The following is a 21,180-nucleotide window of genomic DNA, read 5'->3' as shown; positions in this document are numbered from 1 at the left end:
ATATTAAAGGGGGACTTGTTTAAGAATAAGAAAATAAAAGATAAGATAATAACATTGTCAGGGCCAGAGGGAGAAGAGGGTGGAGTCTGGGTGGAGATGGGCAAAGGAGGGGGGGGCAGGGGGCGTGTGGATAGGGGACTTCTGTAATAATAAAAATAATATAAATAAAAGAAAAAAGGCAATAACTACGTATCTAGCAACAATTGCTTTAAATGTGAATGGATAAAATGCTCCAGTTAAAGACACAGGATGGCTGAATGGATAGCAAAACAAGACTTTTACATATGCTGTCTCCAGGAGACTCACTCCAAATCGAAAGACACACACAAACTAACAGTAAAGGAATAGAAAAAAGATATTTCATGAAAATAGAAACAGGAAACAAAATTAAAAAGCAGGAGCAGTAATACTTATACCGGACAAAACACACTTTTAAACAAAGACTATAACAAGAAACAAAGGACCTAGCAATTCCACTTCTGGATATTTACCTGAAGAAACACAAAACACTCATTCAAAAAGACATATGCACTCATATATTCATTGCAGCATTATCTCCAATAGCCAAGTTAGGGATGCAACCTAAGTGTCTATCAACTCATTGAGTAAAGGAGAGTAAATTTGGACATTTTGGACGTTGCTGTATTAAATGGTAACAGTCATTGGCAGGTTTTAAATCATTTTCTCTGCATTATAAAAAGAGATTATGGCAAGTATGTTGGTTTTAAAAACTAAAAATTGGCAACAACAGTATGGTGATTGCCCAAGGGAAAAGGGATTAGGGGGAGGTAGAAGAGGGTAAAGGGAGGATGAATGGTGACGGAAGGAGACTTGACTCTGGATGAATACACAATACAATATACAGATGGATATAATCTAGAATTGTACACCTGAAACCTATATAATTTTATTAACGAGTGTCACCCCAATAACTTCAATAAAAAATAAAATAAAATAAATAAAATGCACTCTTTCACCATTATATATTTTTTAGATTGAAAAATGTAAGAATTTGGATGTGATCCTTAAGGGAATTATTTAAAATTTTATTGTATAAAGATTTCATGTCAGAGTTTATAAATCAGAATTACAAAGTATATAGGTCAATAAGAAATTATTAATTTGGAACATGTACAAAATCTGTTTATGCTATTTTATTATGCCATTCTATAATAACTGACATATGTATGAAAACCTATGAACTTGGGATTTATACCAACAGGTCAGTAGATAAACAACCTTTACCTTAGAGTTGACTCACACAGTGTTACTGGTTGTTTATTATTCTACTGCTGTTTGGGTATGAAATTCAACTAAGGCATGATTCTAAGGCTTCGGCACAGCTTAGAAAAATCCAGCAGTGTATTTTCTACTCTGTTAGCATTTATATTCAAAAACTACATATATGTATCTAATTAGAATTTAATATGCCTTTTACCCAACAGGGAATTCTGATCTCTGTAAAGCATTTATCCTTGCCCTACTTATAATGTCACTCTCAGGATCTTTATCCTGTAGGTGTTTTTGTATAGATACAGTTATACATTGTTTTTTACATTTTTCCAATTATGCCGTTTTCTTTACATGAATATGGAGAAAATGCTCTCTGAAATATTAGAAAAATAAAAGCTATTGTTTCTATAGAAATAGGAATACTCTACATGAGCAATAGATTGGAAAATGAGGCACATTCAACACAAATCTGAGTCTTTGTTGTTCACACTAAATGAAGGGTAATTTTACAAAAATAAGGCCAAGAAAAATGAAATGTGGGGTTTCAGAGTTTATCAGAATCCACCCATTCTATACTGCCAGTAGTACAGCATGATGTAGTCTCAAACCACACTCTACACTGCAGGGTAGTGGTGTGTGTGTTAGTGTGTGTGTGCATTACTATGGTTTGTCAAGGCAATGTGTCCTTACAAATTTCAGAGGGACAGAGAATGCCACTGAAATTTATTTGTAATTGATGTCATTTTACAAAGAAAAGGGGCACTCCAAGCATTAGGTGAATTAATCTTTGTGTTCCTGTCCGGGCTTACCTTACTCTCCCCCTAAGCTCCCACTTGCCTCTCACCTTCACTTTGTCTCCAGATTTCTTTTCCTTCTTTTCTTTTCCCCTGTTTCTTTAGCTAGCCTTTATTTTCTCTATGCATAATTATAAAGGGCTCCTTTTATTATTATTGCTTTTTAAAGTTTATCTCCAAAATAATCATCATTTATTAAGTGATTTATTACTCAAAGATGTTCATAACTGTCGATCAAGACCCTTACTTGGCCTGAGAAAACACGTGTTGCCATCCTGAGTTCATGTCCTCGTCAGCACACAACTTTGACCCTTAGCATTGATGCCAGCAGTGAAAAGCCACTTACAGTGCACTCACCCCCTTGTGAAATGTCTGACAGGATCTGAACTCACGGGGTGTCGCCCACTGGGAGATGAGGTCACATCCACGAACATACACACGCGAACATGCATGTGTGTAGACGCGCAGCAGGCGGGGAAGGCTTGAGCACAACCTGAGGGGAAGCAGAAAGGAACGGCAGCTGGGAGCCAGGAGATAATTATAGAACACAAATCAAAGATGAGCCTCAGGAAGGGAAGAGGAGGACTGAACCAATAGAGAGAGGGGGGAACCTGTGAGGGACACGGAAAGGGATTGAAAGAAGTGGTGTGGGGTGGCATCTGTTTCTTGGTGAAACAGTGAGAAGTCCAAAGTGGGACTTGGTCTTAAGAAGAATGGGAAGGATTCATCTGACTCAGATGCATACTGTGTGAGGGTTCGGCGGAGGAGCAGAATCAATAGGATGTGCATATATATCGAGAGAGATTTATTTTAAGGAATTGGCTCACAGGATTAGGGAAGCTGCCCAAATCTGCGCGGTGGGCTGTCAGACTGGAGACCGAGGAAGAGCTGATGTGGCAGCTCCTGTCCAAAGGCTGGCTGTTGGCAAAATTCCTCCTTGCCCCAGGAGGTCAGCCTTTGTTCCATTAAGACCTTCAACCAATTCAGTGAAGCCCGCCTGGCCCGCCCACATTATGGAGGGCTTTACTCAAAGTCCACCAATTTGAATTTAAATCACATCCACAAGAAACACTTCACAGAGACACCCAGAATAATTTCTGACCTGATACCTGCCCACCAGGGCCCAGCCAATTTGACACATAAAATTCATCGTCACACATATGTTCCCTTAGCTGCCTAACTCCAAGTTCTGCAAGAATCGGTTCTCCTAATCTTCTCTTTAGAAAGCCTTCCCATAAGCCCATCCTAAGGTGGGAGTTTGCTTCCCTGAACTGAATTCCCAGGCTGTCCCTCTCTAAGGCCTTCCACTAGTATCTAAATTCCGGGGTGGGGGATGGGCACATCTGTATCTCCAGCACCTAAATTGTCACCAGCTATAGCACAGGCACTCAACAAAAAGTTGATGAATGAATGAGGGAATGAATTGCATTTAATTTATGTCTCAGTTTTATGACATTGTGAACTCCTTGAAATCAGGGACAGAGTCTTAATTACTTTTTTATACTCAATATCTAGCTCAAATTAAGAGCTCCATAAATGCTTACTGAGGGAATAAATGGAAAAGTGACTTGCTATATGCTTACTATGTATTTTTTTTCTTAAACCCCGATTACTTTAATTTTATTCCACATATTTAAAGAAGAACATTCTGAAGAATATACACAGACTTGCATTACTGTATGTGTGGAGAAATTATACTAACAACTAGGACTGTAAGTCAGAAAATGCTGGTGGTAGGAATCAGACGTCCGCAGTTTTTAAATCCTGCAGGTGATCCCAGTGGTTGGGGATCCCTGTACTCAGGACAGTTAAAGTGAGTCACCTGGGATCTATTCCTAGTAGTGGGATCACTGAGCCAAATGGGAGTTCCATTTTTAGTTTTTTGAGGAAACTCCATACTGTTCCCACAGTGGCTGCACCAGTCTGCATTCCCACCAGCAGTGCACAAGGGTTCCTTTTTCTCTGCATCCTCGCCAGCACTTGTTGTTTGTTGATCTGTTGATGATAGACATCCTGACAGGTGTGAGATGGTACCGCATTGTCGTTTTGATTTGCATCTCTCGGATGATTAGTGACTTTGAGCATGTTTTCATATGTCTCTTGGCCTTCTTTCTGTTTTCTTTTGAAAAGTATCTATTTAGGTCCGTTGCCCATTTTTGATTGGGTTCTTTATCTTCCTTTTGTTAAGTTGTATGAGTTCCCTGTAAATGTTGGAGATTAAACCCTTATCGGTGATAACATTGGCAAATATGTTCTCCCATGCAGTGGGCTTTCTTGTTGTTTTGTTGATGGTTTCTTTTGCTGTGCAGAAGCTTTTTATTTTGATGTAGTCCCATTTGTTTATTTTCTCTTTAGTTTCCATTGCCCTAGGAGCTGTATCAGTGAAGGTATTGCTTCGGCATATGTCTGAGATTTTGCTGCCTATGGATTCCTCTAATATGTTTATGGTTTCCCGTCTTATGTTTAAATTCTTTATCCATTTTGAGTTTATTTTTGTGTATGGCGTACCAAGAAACGAGAAATACCAATCAGAAAGGATATATGTATCCCTATGTTCATAGCAGCACAATTTACCATAGCTAAGATTTGGAAACAGCCTAAATGCCCATCAGCAGATAAGTGGATTAAAAAACTGTGATACGTCTACACAATGGAATACTATGCTGTGGTAAAAAGAATGAATTCTTGCCATTTGCAATAGCACATGGATGGGACTGGAGAGCATTATGCTAAGCAAAATAAGCCAGTCAGAGAAAGATAAATACCACATGATCTCACTCATTGTGGAATATAATGAACAACATAAACTGATGAACAAAAACAGATCCAGAGACAGAGAAGCATCGATCAGACCTTCAAACCTCAGAGGGAAGGTAGGGGAGGGTGGGGATAAGGGGAAGAGATCAACCAAAGGACTTGTATTTATGCATATAAGCCTTACCAATAGACACAGACACCAGGAGGGTGAGGGCATGAGTGGGGGGAGTAGGGGGAGGGGCAATGGAGGAATAAGGACACATATGTAATACCTTAATCAATCAAGAAAAAAATAAATATTAAAAAAATAAAATGAGTCATTGGGGGATACCAAGTTGATATCTGTCCAGCACACAGTGGTTCTTAACCTCAGTTGTACTGTGGAAGCACCCAAATCTACTCCCCGTTTCAGATCATATCAGCCCAGGCAGTGTGGCTTAGTAAGTTGAGTGTCAACCCGTTTACCAGGAGGTTGCTGGTTCCATTCTGGGTCAGGGCACATGCCCAGGTTTCGGGCTCGCACCCATTTGGGAGCATGCAGGAAGCAGCCGATCAATGATTCTCTCTCATCATTGGTGTTTGTATCTCTCCTTCCTCTCTCCCTAAAAATCAATAAAAACATATTTTTTTAAAAGATCTATTATATAAGAATCTCCAGGGAAGAGGCCCACAAATCAGTATGCCATTTTAAATCCCATGAGTGTTTCTCAGGTGCAGCCAGGCCTGAAACCCACTACTATACGCATCTTGGATCCCCCTTCATTGTGCTAGCCTCCCACCGTGGACTCCCCAGTGCTCTCCTTCGGGAACAGCGGCCCCACTGGATCAGTCTATGAATGGTCCACCCAACACTCAGAGAAGGGAGCTGGCATGGTCACACATCTGCCAGGTAGTTTGAGGCACTCTTTGTGCTCTTCATAGGTGCCCACTTCGATGTTAGAGTTCTGTCTACTTTGAGGTAATAGAAAGGATTCGCCATCCCTGGTGTCTGACTCTCCACAAAGGGTTCCTCTCAGTGCCACTCCACCTTTGTGTGTTTTATAACACAGCTGAAGCCTTCGTACATCCTCTCCTATTCCAGAATTAGGCAATACTGGGACACACAGGCACACACACACACACACACAGCCCACAGATGAAACGGCATGGTTGAGGTCATGAAGCAATGGTGAAGTTGAACATCAGATGGTCTGCTATTAATTTGGGGAAAACAGAACCCATTTTTCTTGGTAATATAAAAATTTGCAACTAATGACCATGGTCACTGACTTCCTGTAATATAAAATGCATTAGTGCTTGAAGTCCTTGAAATCAGATCAAAATTCAATCAGGTATTTTGATGCATCAGTTCAATCTCAACCCCAATAAGAAAGATTAAGGGAAAAACTACAAAAATAGGTAGTATAGAGTAGAATTTGTCTACCCTAGCTGCACATTAGAATCCAGGAGGACTTTTTAAACAAACAGATGCTCCCAACTCACCCTCCAGCGATTGATTAGATTGGTTCAGTTGCTCCATTTTGGGCCCAGTCATTGTTATATTAAAAGCTCCCTTAGTGATTCAAATCTGCTGTTTTTCTTACCTTCCCCAGGCCTTCCACTGTTGTAAAAGATAGATATTAAATGAGGGAATATTCTGGCTCACATATTTACTGTCAATGTTGGTAATGATGTTGATGGTAATGATGATAGGACCTCTAATTGGACTTGCTGTGTGCTAAGCAACTTTTCCAAGTTGTTTTTACATATTTAGTACTCACAACAGCTACTCAATGAGAGCCATATTGTCCTCATCTTCGTGCGGATGAGAAACAGGTATAGAGAGGTGATATAACTCAGGGCAGGAGGTGGCAGAGATAGAACGTGAACCCAGAGTTGGGCTCCAAGGCCCCACACTCATAGCCTCCAGTGAGACTGGAAAAAACTGGAGATCAGATAAACCAGGGTATGTCATCCTCGCTCTCCCATAAGCCTCCCTCTGCCTCTTCTTGTTGCTGCGGAGTCTCACCTTGGGACAGGTCCCCCAATCCCACCTGGAGGTGGTCTGGCCCACGAGACGACTCCTCTCCCACACACACAGGGTTTGCCTTGCAATGGAATAGCACCAGGTCTTCAAGGTTCAAGGAAACCTCATTATGTCTCAATACCATGGGAAGAATTTAAGGCTTTGGAATCAGACAGACACAAAATCAAATTATGTGCCTTTCTTTACGAATCCTAGCGACTGGAGCAAGTCATTTAGCCTGACACTCAGTCTTTTAATCCATTACATGGAAATAATTCCTAAATCACAGGATTTTTAAGGATGAAGCGGAATAAAGTATACAAAGGTTCTTTGCACACAGTAGGCCCTCTGCACAGGGGCTGGCTTCCCTTTTACTCTGCCCCATTCCACATACACGTAGCTTTGCACCCAGCAACTCTTAGCTTCTCCATCTCTGCTCGGTTCTTTTCACCTCTGTCTTGGAAGGGTTGTGTGTAGCAGCCAGAGTGTGCACAAAAAAGGCCTGCCAAATAGAGAGTTACCTATGGAACTTGAGGACCCTAAACATACCAGGAACAAACTGTCTCTTAAACCTTCTGTTATCCGAGAATAAAGTGTGGGTGGTCTTTCTCTGCTACTAGTGGGAGTGGGGTTCTTGGGGTACCAGCGGAATAAGCATTTCCAGAGGCCCCCCGGGGAGGATGAGATAAGCTTTATTTTCGTGAAATTACATTCCTGGATTTCCAAAGTCCCTTTTCCCCTTAGTCCAGTCATAGAAGTGTAGCTGGCATGTCCGCAGAGCTGGAAGCAAAGCCAGTGTCCAGAGTTTTCTTTGTGTCTGATTCTGAACCGGGTCCAGATCAGCATCAGGCTAAAGTCCATTAGTCCGTTGTGTGTGGGGTCCACATGGCCGTGGTGCATGTGGGCGAATACAGGAGGGTGCGCCCCAAGCAATTAGAGTCCCAAGAGCATCAGAGGAACCGAGAGAGTAGACTCGTTTGTTTAGGGGGTTAAATATCCCAAATTTCACGCCCTGGCAGTAGTCACGCCCATTCTGGTCGATAACCTGTTCCCAGGTGTGACTGACAGACCTTCCCATGGTACCCCAACCTCTCTCAGAGGCAGGCGTCTATTCTCCTCCCTGCCCAGGCCTTTTCCCCAGCGATCTGTTCTGTGGGAATAGCCTGAGGGCTCCCTGGGAGGGTGAGGCTTTAGCTTCTTGGGGAAGCTGCCCAAATGACATGCCTATAATATTTGGTCTTCCCTTTGCTCCGTTCTTGTTAGTAATAACTAGTAAATTACAACAGTATCACTTCCACAACCAACTTATCCAAATGCCTAAAATCCCTCACGTCGGAGGTCTCTTAAAGAACTGTTAGAAGATGCCCTAGCTGGTTTTGCTCAGTGGATAGAGCACCGGCCTGAAACTGAAAGGTCCCAGGTTCGATTCCGGTCAGGGGCACATGCCTGGGTTGTGGGCTCGATCCCCAGTGGGAGACTTGCAGGAGGCAGCTGATCCATGATCCTCTCTCATCCTGGATGTTTTTCTCTCTCCCCCTCCTCTCTTCCTTCCTCTCTGAAATTAATAAAAATATTTTTTTAAAAAAAAGAACTGTTAGAAGACATTGCATTTGTCTAAATAAGGTGTCTGTCACCTTACTTTTTTGTACAGGGCTACATATGAGCATCCTGCCTCACACATGTCATTATCATTAATAGGCAAAATGAGAGCAGTGAAGGGCTGGGAAAAAGGGCAAATTCAGTTTTTAATCAAATAAAATTTTGCTTGAGCTCACTTCAACTATAATCTTAAGCTATAGGAAAAAAAATTGATAAACCAAAATAGCCTTTAAAGTTTCAAATGTGTATAGTTGCTATATTTTTCATGAAAAACGCATTATTTTTTCTTCTATTTTTCATTTTATTTTTTTAATATATTTTATTGATTTTTTACAGAGAGGAAGGGAAAGAGAGAGAGAGTTAGAAACATTGATGAGAGAGAAACATCAATCAGCTGCCTCCTGCACACCCCCTACTGGGGATGTGCCTGCAACCAAGGTAAATGCCCCTGACCAGAATCGAACCTGGGACCCTTGAGTCCGCAGGCCGACGCTCTATCCACTGAGCCAAACTGATTAGAGCTCATTTTATTTTTAAAGTACAATTTTCATTCAATACTATTTTGTAATAGTTTAATGTGTACAGCATAATGGTTAGACAATCAAATACTTTCAAAGTTATTTCTCTGATATTTCAAGTACCCAACTGGCACCAAACATAGTTTTTACAAATTATTGACTATATTCCTTATACTGTACATCCCTGTGACTATTTTGTAACTACCAGTTTTTACTTCTTAATCCCTTCACCATTTTCACCCATTCCTAACCCCCACTTCCCTATGGCAACCATCAGTCTGTTCTTTGCAACAGTTTCTTCTTTATATGTTTATTTATTTTGTTCTTTAGATTCCACATAGAAGTGAAATCATATGGTATTTATCTTTGTCTGATTTATTTCATGCAGCATAATACCCTCTAGGTCCATCCATGCTGTTGCAGATGATAAGATTTCATTCTTTTTTATGGCTGAGTAATAGTCCATTGTGTAAATGTACCACTACTTTTTATTCACTTGGGTTGCCTCCATATCTTGGCTGTTTTAAACAATGCTGCAAGGAACCTAGGGGTGCATATATCCTTTCAAATTAGTGTTTTGCGTTTCTTCGGATATTTACCCAGAAGTAGAATTACTGGGTCCTTCTTTGTCTCTTATTATAGCATTTGTTTTAAAGTCTATTTTGTCTGGTATAAGTATGTTTTGAGTCCCTTTTGTGTCTGTTTTCTAATTTTGTCTATGTGTAGTTTTTCTACTTTTTCTTAAGCGGTGTCTATTTTAATTACTTTTCAACAACTACTACTTGGATTTATTCATTTTCCTTAGGAAAAGTGCTACCCTGTCCAAACCCTCATTTTTGCATAAATAGTGCCTTAGTCCATTCAGGCTGTTATAACAGAAAACCATAGACTGGGTGGCTTATAAACAACAGAATTTATTGCCCACAGTTCTGTAAGCTGGGAAGTCCAAGATCAAGGCACCAACACTTGGTGTCTGGTAAGAGCCCATTCCTGGTTCAGAGGTGTCTTTTTGCTGTGTTCTCATGTGGTGGAAGGGTCAAAGGAGCTCTCTGGCATCTCTTTTGTAAGGGCACTAATCCCACTCATTAGGGCTCCACCCTCCTGACCTAATCACCTCCAAAAGGCCCCACCTCCAAAGACCATCACATCGGGGACTGGGTTTAAACGTGAATTTGGGGGAACACAATATTCAGTCTATAACAAAGAGTATAGGCTTTTAAGAAATAAATGCTATGCAATAAGCAAAGAATATTCATCTGCAAAACCACCACCCTGAGAATACCAGTCTCTAAAGGACCACAGGGAGGAAAACCCTAATGGCCATTGCTTTTCAATGACCAGTTTCTTCATACACAGGGATCCTCCCAGATCAGCGAAGATGTGAGTTTAAATGCCTTTGCACCCCTACAAGGGGCCTGCTACTCACGTTTGCCATCACAGAACTGTGCCAATACAGTCTATCTCTGGAGAATGGAGCAGAGATTAACTGCTTGTTCATGATACATCAAGGGCACTTGCTGTGCCTGTTGCATGCCCAGTTTTTGTTGTTGTTTTGTTTTTAGAAGCAAGCCTTGGGAGCTATTTTTCTGATCAAATTCTAACTCTCATGTTAGACCTTATAAAAGAGAAAAATAAAATTTATTCATGATAAACACTGAGTTCTAGCCATCATAAATCTTATCAATTGCCTTGTGAAGGTTAGCAAGAAAAAAAATTTTTTTTAAATTCACATTGTGCTCATTCAACCTTAGATTTGGACTAATGCTACTCCTACTGTTGCAAACTGTTCTGGAATTTCCATGGTTGGCACAGAAGAAGTATAAGGGGAGATAAGGTTGGGAACCTAAGGAGATGCTTAATTGGTGAATATTGCTCTATAAAGAAATGGCCAGTTCTCTGGCCGGTGCTGCTAAGTTGTTAGAGCTCGGCCTGTGCACCAAAGGGTCTTGGGTTCCATTCCTTCCTCCTTCCCTCCCTTCACTCTCTCTGAAAAGCAAGGGAAAAAATATCCTCAGTCAGGATTAACAAAACAGGGGGAAAAGAAATGACCAATAACAATTCAATAAAGGAAATAGTTCTATGTTACTAGTTAATATGAAATGTTAGAAAGCCATTTTCTTTTTTCTCTATTTTTATTGGAAGCCAGCCAGATTAGCCAAAGTGATCTTACTAATACCGTACTCTCCATGCTGATGTTTAGAGTGAGTCACTCACACAGATACAAAATGCGCAGTGAGCTTTTGGGTCAGGGCTTCAGGGAAGGTGCTTGGCACCTAATACACCCTCCATATACTCTTTTGGTTAATGGCTCGAAAGGGGATATAATTTTTCCTGAAAAAAAATTTATTAAGAAAAATGCAAGATATATTTATCTAAAATGTGAGCCAACATAGAACCATTCTCCATAGGTTAAAATGTACACTTTTGAACACAATTCTTCAATTTCAACAGACATGTTTCTTAGTGTTAGTTCTGTGCTCATGTTCACCCAAAATTCAACATGAGCACATAGTGTGGCTGAACGTGAACTAGAGCAGCGGTTGCCAACCGGTGGTCCGCGAACCACTGGTGGTCTGTGAGGTCCGAAAGGTTGGTGCCCGCTGAACTAGAGGGCCCGCTGCCAGCTCTGTCCACCTGCTTGGTTCACGTGTGTTTTGACACCTTCCTTAGCCTCGGGGAGAAGTGTTGGAAAGAGGGAAGAAGAAACTCAGGGGCAGGCAGGCATGCTCTACTGGGTAAGTGTGTCTTTCTATTTATTTCTGAACTCACTTGGATGCCCTTATCTATCAGCATTTCATATGGCCTGAAATTTCCCTAAAATAATCGACTCTAGGAATAAGAATAAAGTTTCTTCTCTTCCTCCTTTATTTCATCACTTTTAAGGACATCTAGTAACAGGTTAAGGAGTGAGCAAGCTGGTAAAATGCCATTCTGTAGGAGGTATCAAAATATCACTGAATTTCAACAATAAAGATTAAATATATATATATATATATGTATATATATGTATATAGATATCTAGATATCTAGATCTCTACCTATATCTAGAGAGAGAATGAGAGAGAGAGAGAGAGAGATCACTGAAATAGCACTGGCCGGGTGGCTCAGTTGGTTAGAGCACCGTCTCATATATCAAAAGGTTGTGGATTTGATCCCCAATCAGGTCGCATATGAGAGCTAACTGATAGATGTTTCTCTCTCTCTCTCTCTCTCCCTTTCCCCCTCTCTCTCTCTAAAAATCAGTAAACACACCTCTGGGTGAGTATTAAGAAAACTGTATCACTGAAGTAACTTAGTAATGGGATGTCGTTTCATCACGTTTCACTCACGATGCCCTAAAATGGCTCTTGTTCCACGTGTGGTAAAAGACCGCCTAGAACAGAAGGTGTAAAGCCAACCACAAACAAGCAGAGAGAGCTCTCTCTTTGAGTCACCCTCTTGCCGTCACATAGTTGCGCGATGTCTGGACAAGGCGCAGGAGCAGCTGCAGCCCGGCCGAGCCTGCCAGCTGACAGTTGGCCGGAGTTGGCCGCCACCGGCTGAGATTTGGAGGCTGCGGCTGGGGTTGGGGTCCATGTGATTACTGCGATGGTCAGTCTTTAATTAGGCCCTTCAAGAAGTGGTCTAGTTTATAAAACTGCTTGTAATAAATTCACACTTTTGATCACAAAGAGGTACATTACTTTCAGCAGCAGATCTTTTTTACCTCGGTGACATTAAATAAATATTGAACACACACGTTTATTTAGTGATTTAAAAGAATTCCTCATTTTTAATCCTTGTCAGATCCTATTTGATGAAATGTACTTTTTCTCATTTCCACTCATTTTCTCTTTTTTGCAGATGTGTGTGTGTGTTGTAGACACACACACACACACACACACACACACACCCCTTTTCCCCCAGTCCTCACTAAGTCTTGCAAGACAATTCTTGAAAAAAAGAAAAGATTTGACAGGGAGGTGGCAGTGTCTGCACCCTCTCCTCCTGCTGTCCGCAGTGCACACGTAGGAGGATTGAACCCGGGGTTGTCACGCCTGTACACAAGGCTTCCTCTCACGGAAAAGCCACAGTTGCTCCAGGATCCTGCCAAGCCGGCAGCGTGACTTCTTCCTCTCACGGGCCCCCACTCACTCACCAATACGGACATTCAGCTTTTAACTAAAGATTTACCATTTCGCTCGTTTTGTCTCAATTCATCCCTAGCCATTCTGGGGGAAATTGTTTGTGAATATTAACATTTAAATGCCGTGAGGGAGGCAACAAAAATATTTGTAATGCCCCAAACAAAATATGCTCCATCCTCCCCTAAGTTAAGACAAAATCCAGGAAACTCCCTTCGTATTGTGTATACCTGGGAAGTTTTTCAGGCTGAGCAGCAGAACCAAACTGGAGCTGCCTGGCCTTCTGCGTCCAGGAATGCCAGTCAGAGAACATTCTTTTCCAGAAGGCCAAGTTTGGAAGTCGCCTGGTTGCTGGTAGGGAGTGGGGGGAGGGGGTGGCGAGGGAGGGTGAGCAAGCACAGCGAGTCCTCCGGCTGCGGATCTTCAGTTCCCCAGTGTTTCCGTCACAGCCATCAATGAAAGCAGCTCCTCTTACCCAGGCCGGGGCAGGTAGAGAGACAGCTGAGCAAATCAGCCCTGGATGCCACAGCGGAAGCCAGCGCAGCGCAGGGAGGAGGGGCTGGAGGGCGGGCGTCTGAGAGCCTGCCATTGGTGAGTTCACCAAAGTCCTCTGCCAGTGGGACTTGGATGGAATGTGAAACCAAATCATTTTCAAGTTAAAGATAGACACAGTGTGCTGTGCACCCGGCTCCCAGGCTGCCCGGGGAGCTCCCGTCTCTCCCTAGAATGGGGGAGAGTTCTGTGAGGGTCTCCCCAGCAAGTAACAGTTTGGTTCAAGTGTACTTTTGAAGGGAAGGTGCTAAGAATTCATCTATTCCTGGGTGTCCTGGAATCAGAGGAGTGAAGAGATCCCGCGGTACCTGCCCTAGGGTAAGTGGGAAGGATTGGCTTGAAGGAGCACCTCTTTGCTGGGAAGGGGGATGTTGAAGTTGTCTTTTTATTTGTGTGAATGGAAAAGGGATCCTGAAGGTTTCCCAGCGTGGGAACTTGCTTGCCTCCCTGGAGAGAGCAGGCGTTTGACATTTTGCGCGGAGAGGACTGGAGCTGAGTTTTGAAAGTTGCCTTGCCCGCCTGGAACTCCAGCGTGGCTGTACCCTCACTGACTTTTCCCTCTGCTCCCTCCCCCGGAGTCACCCTGCGCTTACTGAATTACAGCATCCCTCCGTAGTCCCATGTCACCACGCCGACTGTTACCGTGTCCGTGAGTCACTTGTTATTGTTGTGAGATGGAGTTTTTTCCCTTGCATGGCACTATGTATGACACTTCCTAATTTAAAAAAAAATAAAGTAAAGGAGGGGAAAAGCAGTGGTTGAAGGTGCATAAGGAGCCTTCAGATGATATTCTGTTTTTCCAGAAAACAAAAGAGAGAAAATAGGCTTTTTTTTAATGGAAGAGAACAACTCATTAGTGGGAGTTATTTTTCGGTGTCGCTTCATTAATTCCCAGTGGATCCTCCCTCCCCCCCCCGCCCCCCCCTCCCGCCCGCTCCCCAGAGCTGGCCTTTGCTGAGTGAAGGGAGGCCTCCTGGGTGCACAGGCTGGGGAGTGGAGCGGGAAGAGCTGTCTAGTGGGCTATTGCCACACTGTGTTTTAAGGATTTCAGAACTTTTTTCTTTGGGGAAAAAAAAAAAGAATGACAAACTTCGGTTTCCTTCATGTTTTGACCATGTATAGGTTGGGTTTCTTGTTTTGCCAAATGACCTCTCAGCTGGGCTCTCCTCAGCATCCCTTCGGGGGAAATGCTGTCAGTGAGAGCCAGAGGACGGGTGTGGGGTGGAGATGCTCCTTTATATGGGGGCATGAACCTGCTGGCCTTCTCCTTACAGAGTGTGGGGCTGACCAGCTGTTAAAGGCCACTGGCCGGGTTTTGTTCTGCCAAATACACTGGATTCTAATGAACTAAGCTGGCTAAACTAGATGCGAACAATGAATGACTTGATATGGATGTCTCACTGAACTTTGATAGGAATAAGTAATATTCTGTTCTGCTTCTGAAATGAAAAATGAGCCTTATATTGATAGAGTCACTGCATTTTACGACAACTGAAGAATCAAACAAGACCAGACTGGATGTAAAGTTGTCAAAGTTCGGTTTGGGTGCCCGCTCTGTCCTGACTTTCCCTCTTCCTCTCTCCCCCTTCCCACCTCCTTCTCCCTCCCAACCCCTAATGAATATCTCTGCTCAACACCTGCCTTGTCTGGCAGGTAAGACCTACCTTCAAGGGAGAATCATCGGGCTGTAGAGTGTTTTAAAGTCAGTGCACTAGTCCATCAGGAATATTTGCATCCTATATAATAAAAGGCTAATATGCAAATCGACCGAATGGCTGAACGACCAGTTGCTACGACACTCACTGACCACCAGGGGGCAGATGTTCAATGCAGGAGCTGCCCCCTGGTAGTCAGTGCACTTCCACAGGGGGACCGCTGCTCAGCCAGAAGCCGGGCTCATAGCTGATGAGCGCAGAGGCGGTGGTGGGAGCCTCTTCCACCTTTGCAGCTTCCCTAAGGACCCCTTGGGGGATGTTTCCTGCCGGCTTAGGCCTGTTCCCCGCAGGGACTAAGCCAGCAGGTGGACATCCCCCGAGGGGTCCCAGACTGTGAGAGGGTGCAGGCCGGGCTGAGGGACCCCCCCCACACACACACACACACACACACACCAGTGCACGAATGTCGTGCACTGGGCATCTAGTTTCAATATAAATACCTAACCTCAAATCACAGTTAACCTTTCCCAGTACTTAAAATGAGCTCATTAGGTTGTAAAAGTTGAAGTTAATGTTCATGTCTATGCAAGTGATTGGTATCTTTGAAAATTGTCCCTGGCAACATTGAACGTCTGTTCTCCTTGCTTTACCCACGTGCGTCCTGAACTGTTGACAACAGTAGTGAGCCTATTAGTGTTTCCCAGAAATTTGTGCGTGTGTGCACACCACGTCTGTGCTCACAACACACACAGGTACAAACTCTTAAATGTAGACTTACCTTTTCCTTAACTAATATATTTCTGATTGAACTATAAATATAATTAGAATAGGCTTAAACTAAACCCTAATGTAGGGTTTTGTTTTTATTTTCAGTGTGTCAAAAGAAAACCAAAACAAGTATAAAAGTTTTTAAATTCTAAAAGTGTAAGCATTTTAAACTATGCGGCCAGATACTGTTGACAGGAAAATGGGGCAAATGGGTATTTCTCTGCAATGATTTCGTCACTCATAGTTTCTAGATCCCTGTTGAAATTTTCAAGCTTGGACTTTATTTCTTTGAATACAGTTTTGTAATATATGCCTGCTAATTCTAATATCTCAAGTGTTATTACTGGGTTATTGTTCTTGTCCGTTCTCACTTATGGTGTCTTATTTTCTTGATTGCTTGGATATGCTTGATCATCTGCCGGAAATACATTTCAAAAACGATTTTTACAAATAAGTTGAGACCTAGTGGTGATGACAGTTTCTTCCGGAGATGACTTGATTTGCTGCTGCCAGGCACCTGAGGGCAGGATCAGGCCGGACCACGTTAGTCAAAGGGCAGCCCCTAAGGTTCCTCAGTTACTCCTGTGCTGCAAGTGGGGCTGCAGATCTGAGTGAGGAGTGGCTTATTTGGGGTTCCCACCTCCCCTGAAGGAAGATCTGGCCTTAAAGTTGGGTTTGTTTACTTAAGTGTGCACCTGCGGACCGTGGGCTTTGATATTCCCAGGAAACCAGGAGGCTGCCCAGAGTACAGCTGGTTTCTGGGATCTTTTGTTCCTGACAGTCATGTGCCCAAGAGCAAAGCTTCCAAAGAGGAGCTTGCCGCTCTGGGATCTTGTCTTTTCAGTTTCCCTGTGTGAAGTCTTCACCTTCTCATTAACTCTTCACTGTTTTCACACTTGAAATATGTTTAGTTACTTGAGTGGGAGTATCAGTCCAAATCATTTCATTACTGTTACCAGAAATGGAAATTCGCTCTGCTGCTTTTATAATCTTTTTTTTTCTTCTTACACTCCTCATTCTAGAGAAGATATCAGGCAGTCTGCTGATACCATTGATGACTTCAGGGAGTTTTTCTGATTAATTTTAGTTTTTATCTGATCTGTTTAGGCATTTTGGAGAAATTTGCAAATGCGTGCCGATTGGAAGATTCATGTTTTCCAACCTTATTTGAGCTGTCAGCAATACTTAACAGCCCTTTCATTTGTCCCTAGCTGGCCCCTCTCCGTAGTAATCTCTTTGGTCTCTCTAATCCACCCCACTGCCATCACTTTCAGCTGTTGACCTTGACTCCTCCTGCTTTCTCTTGGCCTATATACAGTATCACCACATTTAAGGAACTACCTTAAAGAAATTCCTTTCTTTCCATCCTCTTTGCAATTGCTCTACTTCAGGTCTTTGTCATCTCACTTGGGTATTACTGTGGTTGTCCAGTTGTAAACCTGACTCTACCCTCCCACCCACCCCCACCCCCGCAACACATCTCCCACACTAGGATTGTTTGTGCTAATCTCCACGCTTGTTTTAAAAGTCACACCTATCTTCTAAAAAGCATGGGCATGAATGAATTGCTCCCCTACTTAAAAGCTCTAGTGGCTCACCATTCCCTCCAGAGTAAGCCCCTTAGTGTGCCTTAAAGGCCTGCCACAAAGCCTCGGCCTGTTTCTCCGGCATCATCTCCACTTCCCTGGTCATCACCAACACTTTACTGACACATGATTGCTGCCTCCAGAATATTCTGTACACTGTCATACCTCTGTGCTAGTCTAGCAACTTTTTCTTCCAGAATGCCCATTTTTAATCTTCTTTGTGGGGAAATCCTTCTTCTTCAAGGTGGATCTCATAAGTCACCTTCACCGTGCTTTCTTTAACTGTATAGCTCACCCCCATTCTGGGAACCCCTGATGGCAGGAATCGTGTCTTACTCATTTTTGTATTCTCAGTAATTGACATAGAAAGCATTCGAAATGTGTTTAAGGAATGAACAAATGACAATTTGAGGAAGTTTTTCCTCAGCCGTTCCTCTTTTACTTCATTCTTTTTCTTTCTAAACATCATGATTCTTTTACTTTAGACTCTTTGCCAAGAATAGCAGTCATTAATGGCCCTCTGTATCAACTAGAGCTAGTTGAAAATGCGTTTGGTCATTGCAGTTTTCTGGAGGAGGAGGTTATCTATTTCCATTTTTGCCAAATGAGACTGTGTAACTCGGTTGTGATGGCAAAAGAGACGATAGCCTGGCCCAGGTGCCTCAGCTGGTTGGGTGTCATCCCTGCACCTAAGGTTGCCAGTGTGATTCCCAGTCTGGGCGCCTGCCCCGCTGTGAGCTCCATCCCCTGCAGAGGGTGTGCAGGAAGCAGCCTATCTATGTTTTGCTCTCACATTGATGTTTCTCTCTCTCTCTCTCTCTCTCTCTCTCTCTCTCTCTCTCTCTCTCTCTCTTTCTCTCTCCCCCCCTTTCCTCTCTAAAAAATCAATAAAAACATTTTTAAAAGAGATGATAGACGTTTACATATGATAAATTAGCTATATATTTTCAGAGAATCATAATCCAAAAGAAAGTCATAGCGTTTGGAAAACTGACACGTTTCAACAGATCTGGTCCATAATGCTGAAGAGTGTAAGATTGGAGTCACTCAAGGGATTAGGTGGACACAGCGAGCAAGTAAGAGGGGAGTTTATTAGAGGGAATTGGGGGGATGGAGCCACAACCGGAGAAGGTTAGGACTCAGCCTCCGCTGTCCTTGGGGTTGAATTTTATGCACCAAAACCGCAAGGGGCAGAGGCCGGGGGATGTAAGTGTTCTAGTCTGATTAGATGGAGTTCGTTGTCCTTCAAGTCGAGTAGCGCTGGCCTCTGAGGCTGTGGGCTGTAAGCGGCCCTTGTTATGGTTGGCCTGCTGCCTCGCCCTCCGGTGCGGCTGCCTCCTGTTGTGCTGGATAGGGTGACCGCAGGCTGGGGTTCCACAAAATGAGGCTGAGGCCACTTTCTCATTCGGGATTTTCTAGTCCGCCTGAGCCACATGTCCTCTGCTGGCCTGTCAGATAGCACAAATGAAAAAAGTCAGTGCAATGCAACCAAATTAAAATGGTCCCATTGCCCACGGTCCAACTCTGAAACATCAGAGCACACTGGGGTGTTTTCAGATCACAGCAAGGTGCTTGAAGGAAAGCAGGTGATTGCTTCTGTGCTATGACATCATGGCCTTAATTCTAAAGTTGGCGGACATTTTTTTCTCAACATTTTTAAGGCCTTGATGAGCAAGATAATCTCGTTTTGCTATTTTAAGTTAAAATAAATCCTGCATTTCCTTTTTAAAAATTGAGTATAGTTGGTGGGAACCAAGCGAAAGACAGCTTATTAATCCTAAAAGTATTTAACTAATTTTATATTCCTCAGATCAGTTACAGCTTTCTCACCCATTTATTGTAAGCCTTTGTTATGCCAACTCCAGAGATTTAGAAAAAGAAGAAACTTTGCTTTGGCTTATACTTTTTTCTCATATAGGACTCAGATACAAAGACAAAAAGGTAAAAATTTATCTTGAATATAATCAAATATTCAAAGGCAATATTTAGATGAGAACCCAGAATACGCCACAAAATGTGAAAATATAATATTGGTCTTTCCTATTTTTCCTCATTGTTAAAAGAAATTAGTACTAGCTCTTGAAGACGGGCTGATTTTAAATTGTAGTTTCCAAATAGGTAAGCTAATTTGTCTCATTAATTCAACAAATTGGTATCAAGCTCCTGCCCTGTGCCTTAACTGTGCTAGACAATGAAATTATTTCTTTATCCCCCTTCACAGTACACTGACACTGGAGTTTGCCATATTAAAACAATGGATTTAATTTTTAAATGTATTTATATTATTATTTCATTTATATTCTTAATTATTTGTGCTAATCTCCACACTTGTTTAAAACATCACTTTGCCTTGCCTCAATAATTAGTGTTATCCTCTCAGGAAGCCAAGCTTTAGAATAGTCTTGGGATTACTTAATTACTTTAAATCTCATTTTTAGCAGGTACTGTTTTCCTTATAAAATAGCTTAAAGATCCCTGGACTAATTAAAAAAATAAGTTAAGTAGAACATGTGTCATTGTCACGTAGGAGATTGAATTGTATCTTAATATAAAATAAAAGTATACTTATTTGCATAAATAAAGCTGGACTTTGCATTCTTGCAAAATACATACAGTGTGAGGATGACTCAGACACCCTGAGTCATGAAACTTTGTTAAGCTCCATGTATTTTAAAGAGAGCGATAGAGTTATTCTTATTATTTCTTATTTAGTTTCATATTACTTTCTGGACTCCATTCCTATGTAATGTGGTAGCACACAAATTTGTGAGTGCTGAAAGAATGAATTCACTGAATTAATCATAGTTCAAGAATATAAATGCCTTAACTAATTTTATTAAAAGATGTAGTTAATTTTGAGCAAAATTTGTCTTTTAATGCATTTGAACTTCCTAGTCTTAGACTGTTCATTACTACACATTTGTAGAAACACATTTACTCATCAAAAGATGTTGTTTTTAACACTTCAGATAAGTTGTAGATTCTTTTCTAAGATGCATCCAGCGTTTCCCACTATTTTGCAGAGGAGACATATGTTATTTTCTTGTATATAAGGTAAAAGTAAGATGCAGACATCTGAAGTATTCCCGATCTACTACGTGTGGATTCCTGGGGTGACAACCCCTGAGTCTCAGTGGCTTCTAAAAAACAAGGTTTCCCTTTCACTTGTGCAAATTATCCATCCTGGGTTGGCTGGAGGGCCTTTTCTACATTCTTGCTTTGCTCTGGAAATAGTCCTTACACTCTCATTTCCTCGGCCAAAGCTTACATCTCATTTTATTTGGGTGAGGAATACAATCCTAGCACATGCATCGGAAAAAGACCGGGCTGACATATTTACAACAAATTCGAATGGATTCCACACTAATGGATGACAGCCGCTCCAGACCCCCAGAAGGACACAGATGTAGGCTTCACCTGTCAGCAGTGATTGGTCCATACTTGGTAACATGGAGGCAGGCTACCTGCAATCTGATGCCAGGGTTCTTCGTCTACTAACATCCTTTGCCTCTCATCCGCACAGGAGACTTTTTGGCTTGCTAAGTCTTCCCCATTGCCAGTGTTTGGGACCTTGTCAGCGTTTCCAGTC

The 21,180-nt window shown here is 42.3% G+C and overlaps 1 protein-coding gene across 9 annotated transcripts in view; it reads left to right on the top strand.

The window, feature by feature from the left end:
- Positions 1-21,180, top strand: part of DTNA (dystrobrevin alpha) — a 305,164-nt gene that overhangs the window by 66,137 nt on the left and 217,847 nt on the right. For 2 of the 9 annotated variants that reach the window (XM_079785109.1, XM_079785106.1), the window contains exon 1: positions 13,670-13,900. The exons of 3 other annotated variants lie outside the window; for them this stretch is intronic. The gene's annotated coding sequence lies outside the window, so the exon portion shown is untranslated. Of the gene's footprint in view, positions 1-13,667; positions 13,901-21,180 lie in introns of those variants that run through there. 4 more of the 9 variants (XM_079785108.1, XM_079785107.1, XM_079785101.1 and 1 more) reach the window with 3 other exon arrangements.

This window comes from Cnephaeus nilssonii, assembly GCF_951640355.1.
Source record: "Cnephaeus nilssonii genome assembly, chromosome: 11".
Taxonomy (NCBI): domain Eukaryota; kingdom Metazoa; phylum Chordata; class Mammalia; order Chiroptera; family Vespertilionidae; genus Cnephaeus; species Cnephaeus nilssonii.
The sequence above is the reverse complement of the archived record's forward strand: the minus strand, read 5'-3'. Positions and strand labels throughout refer to the sequence as shown.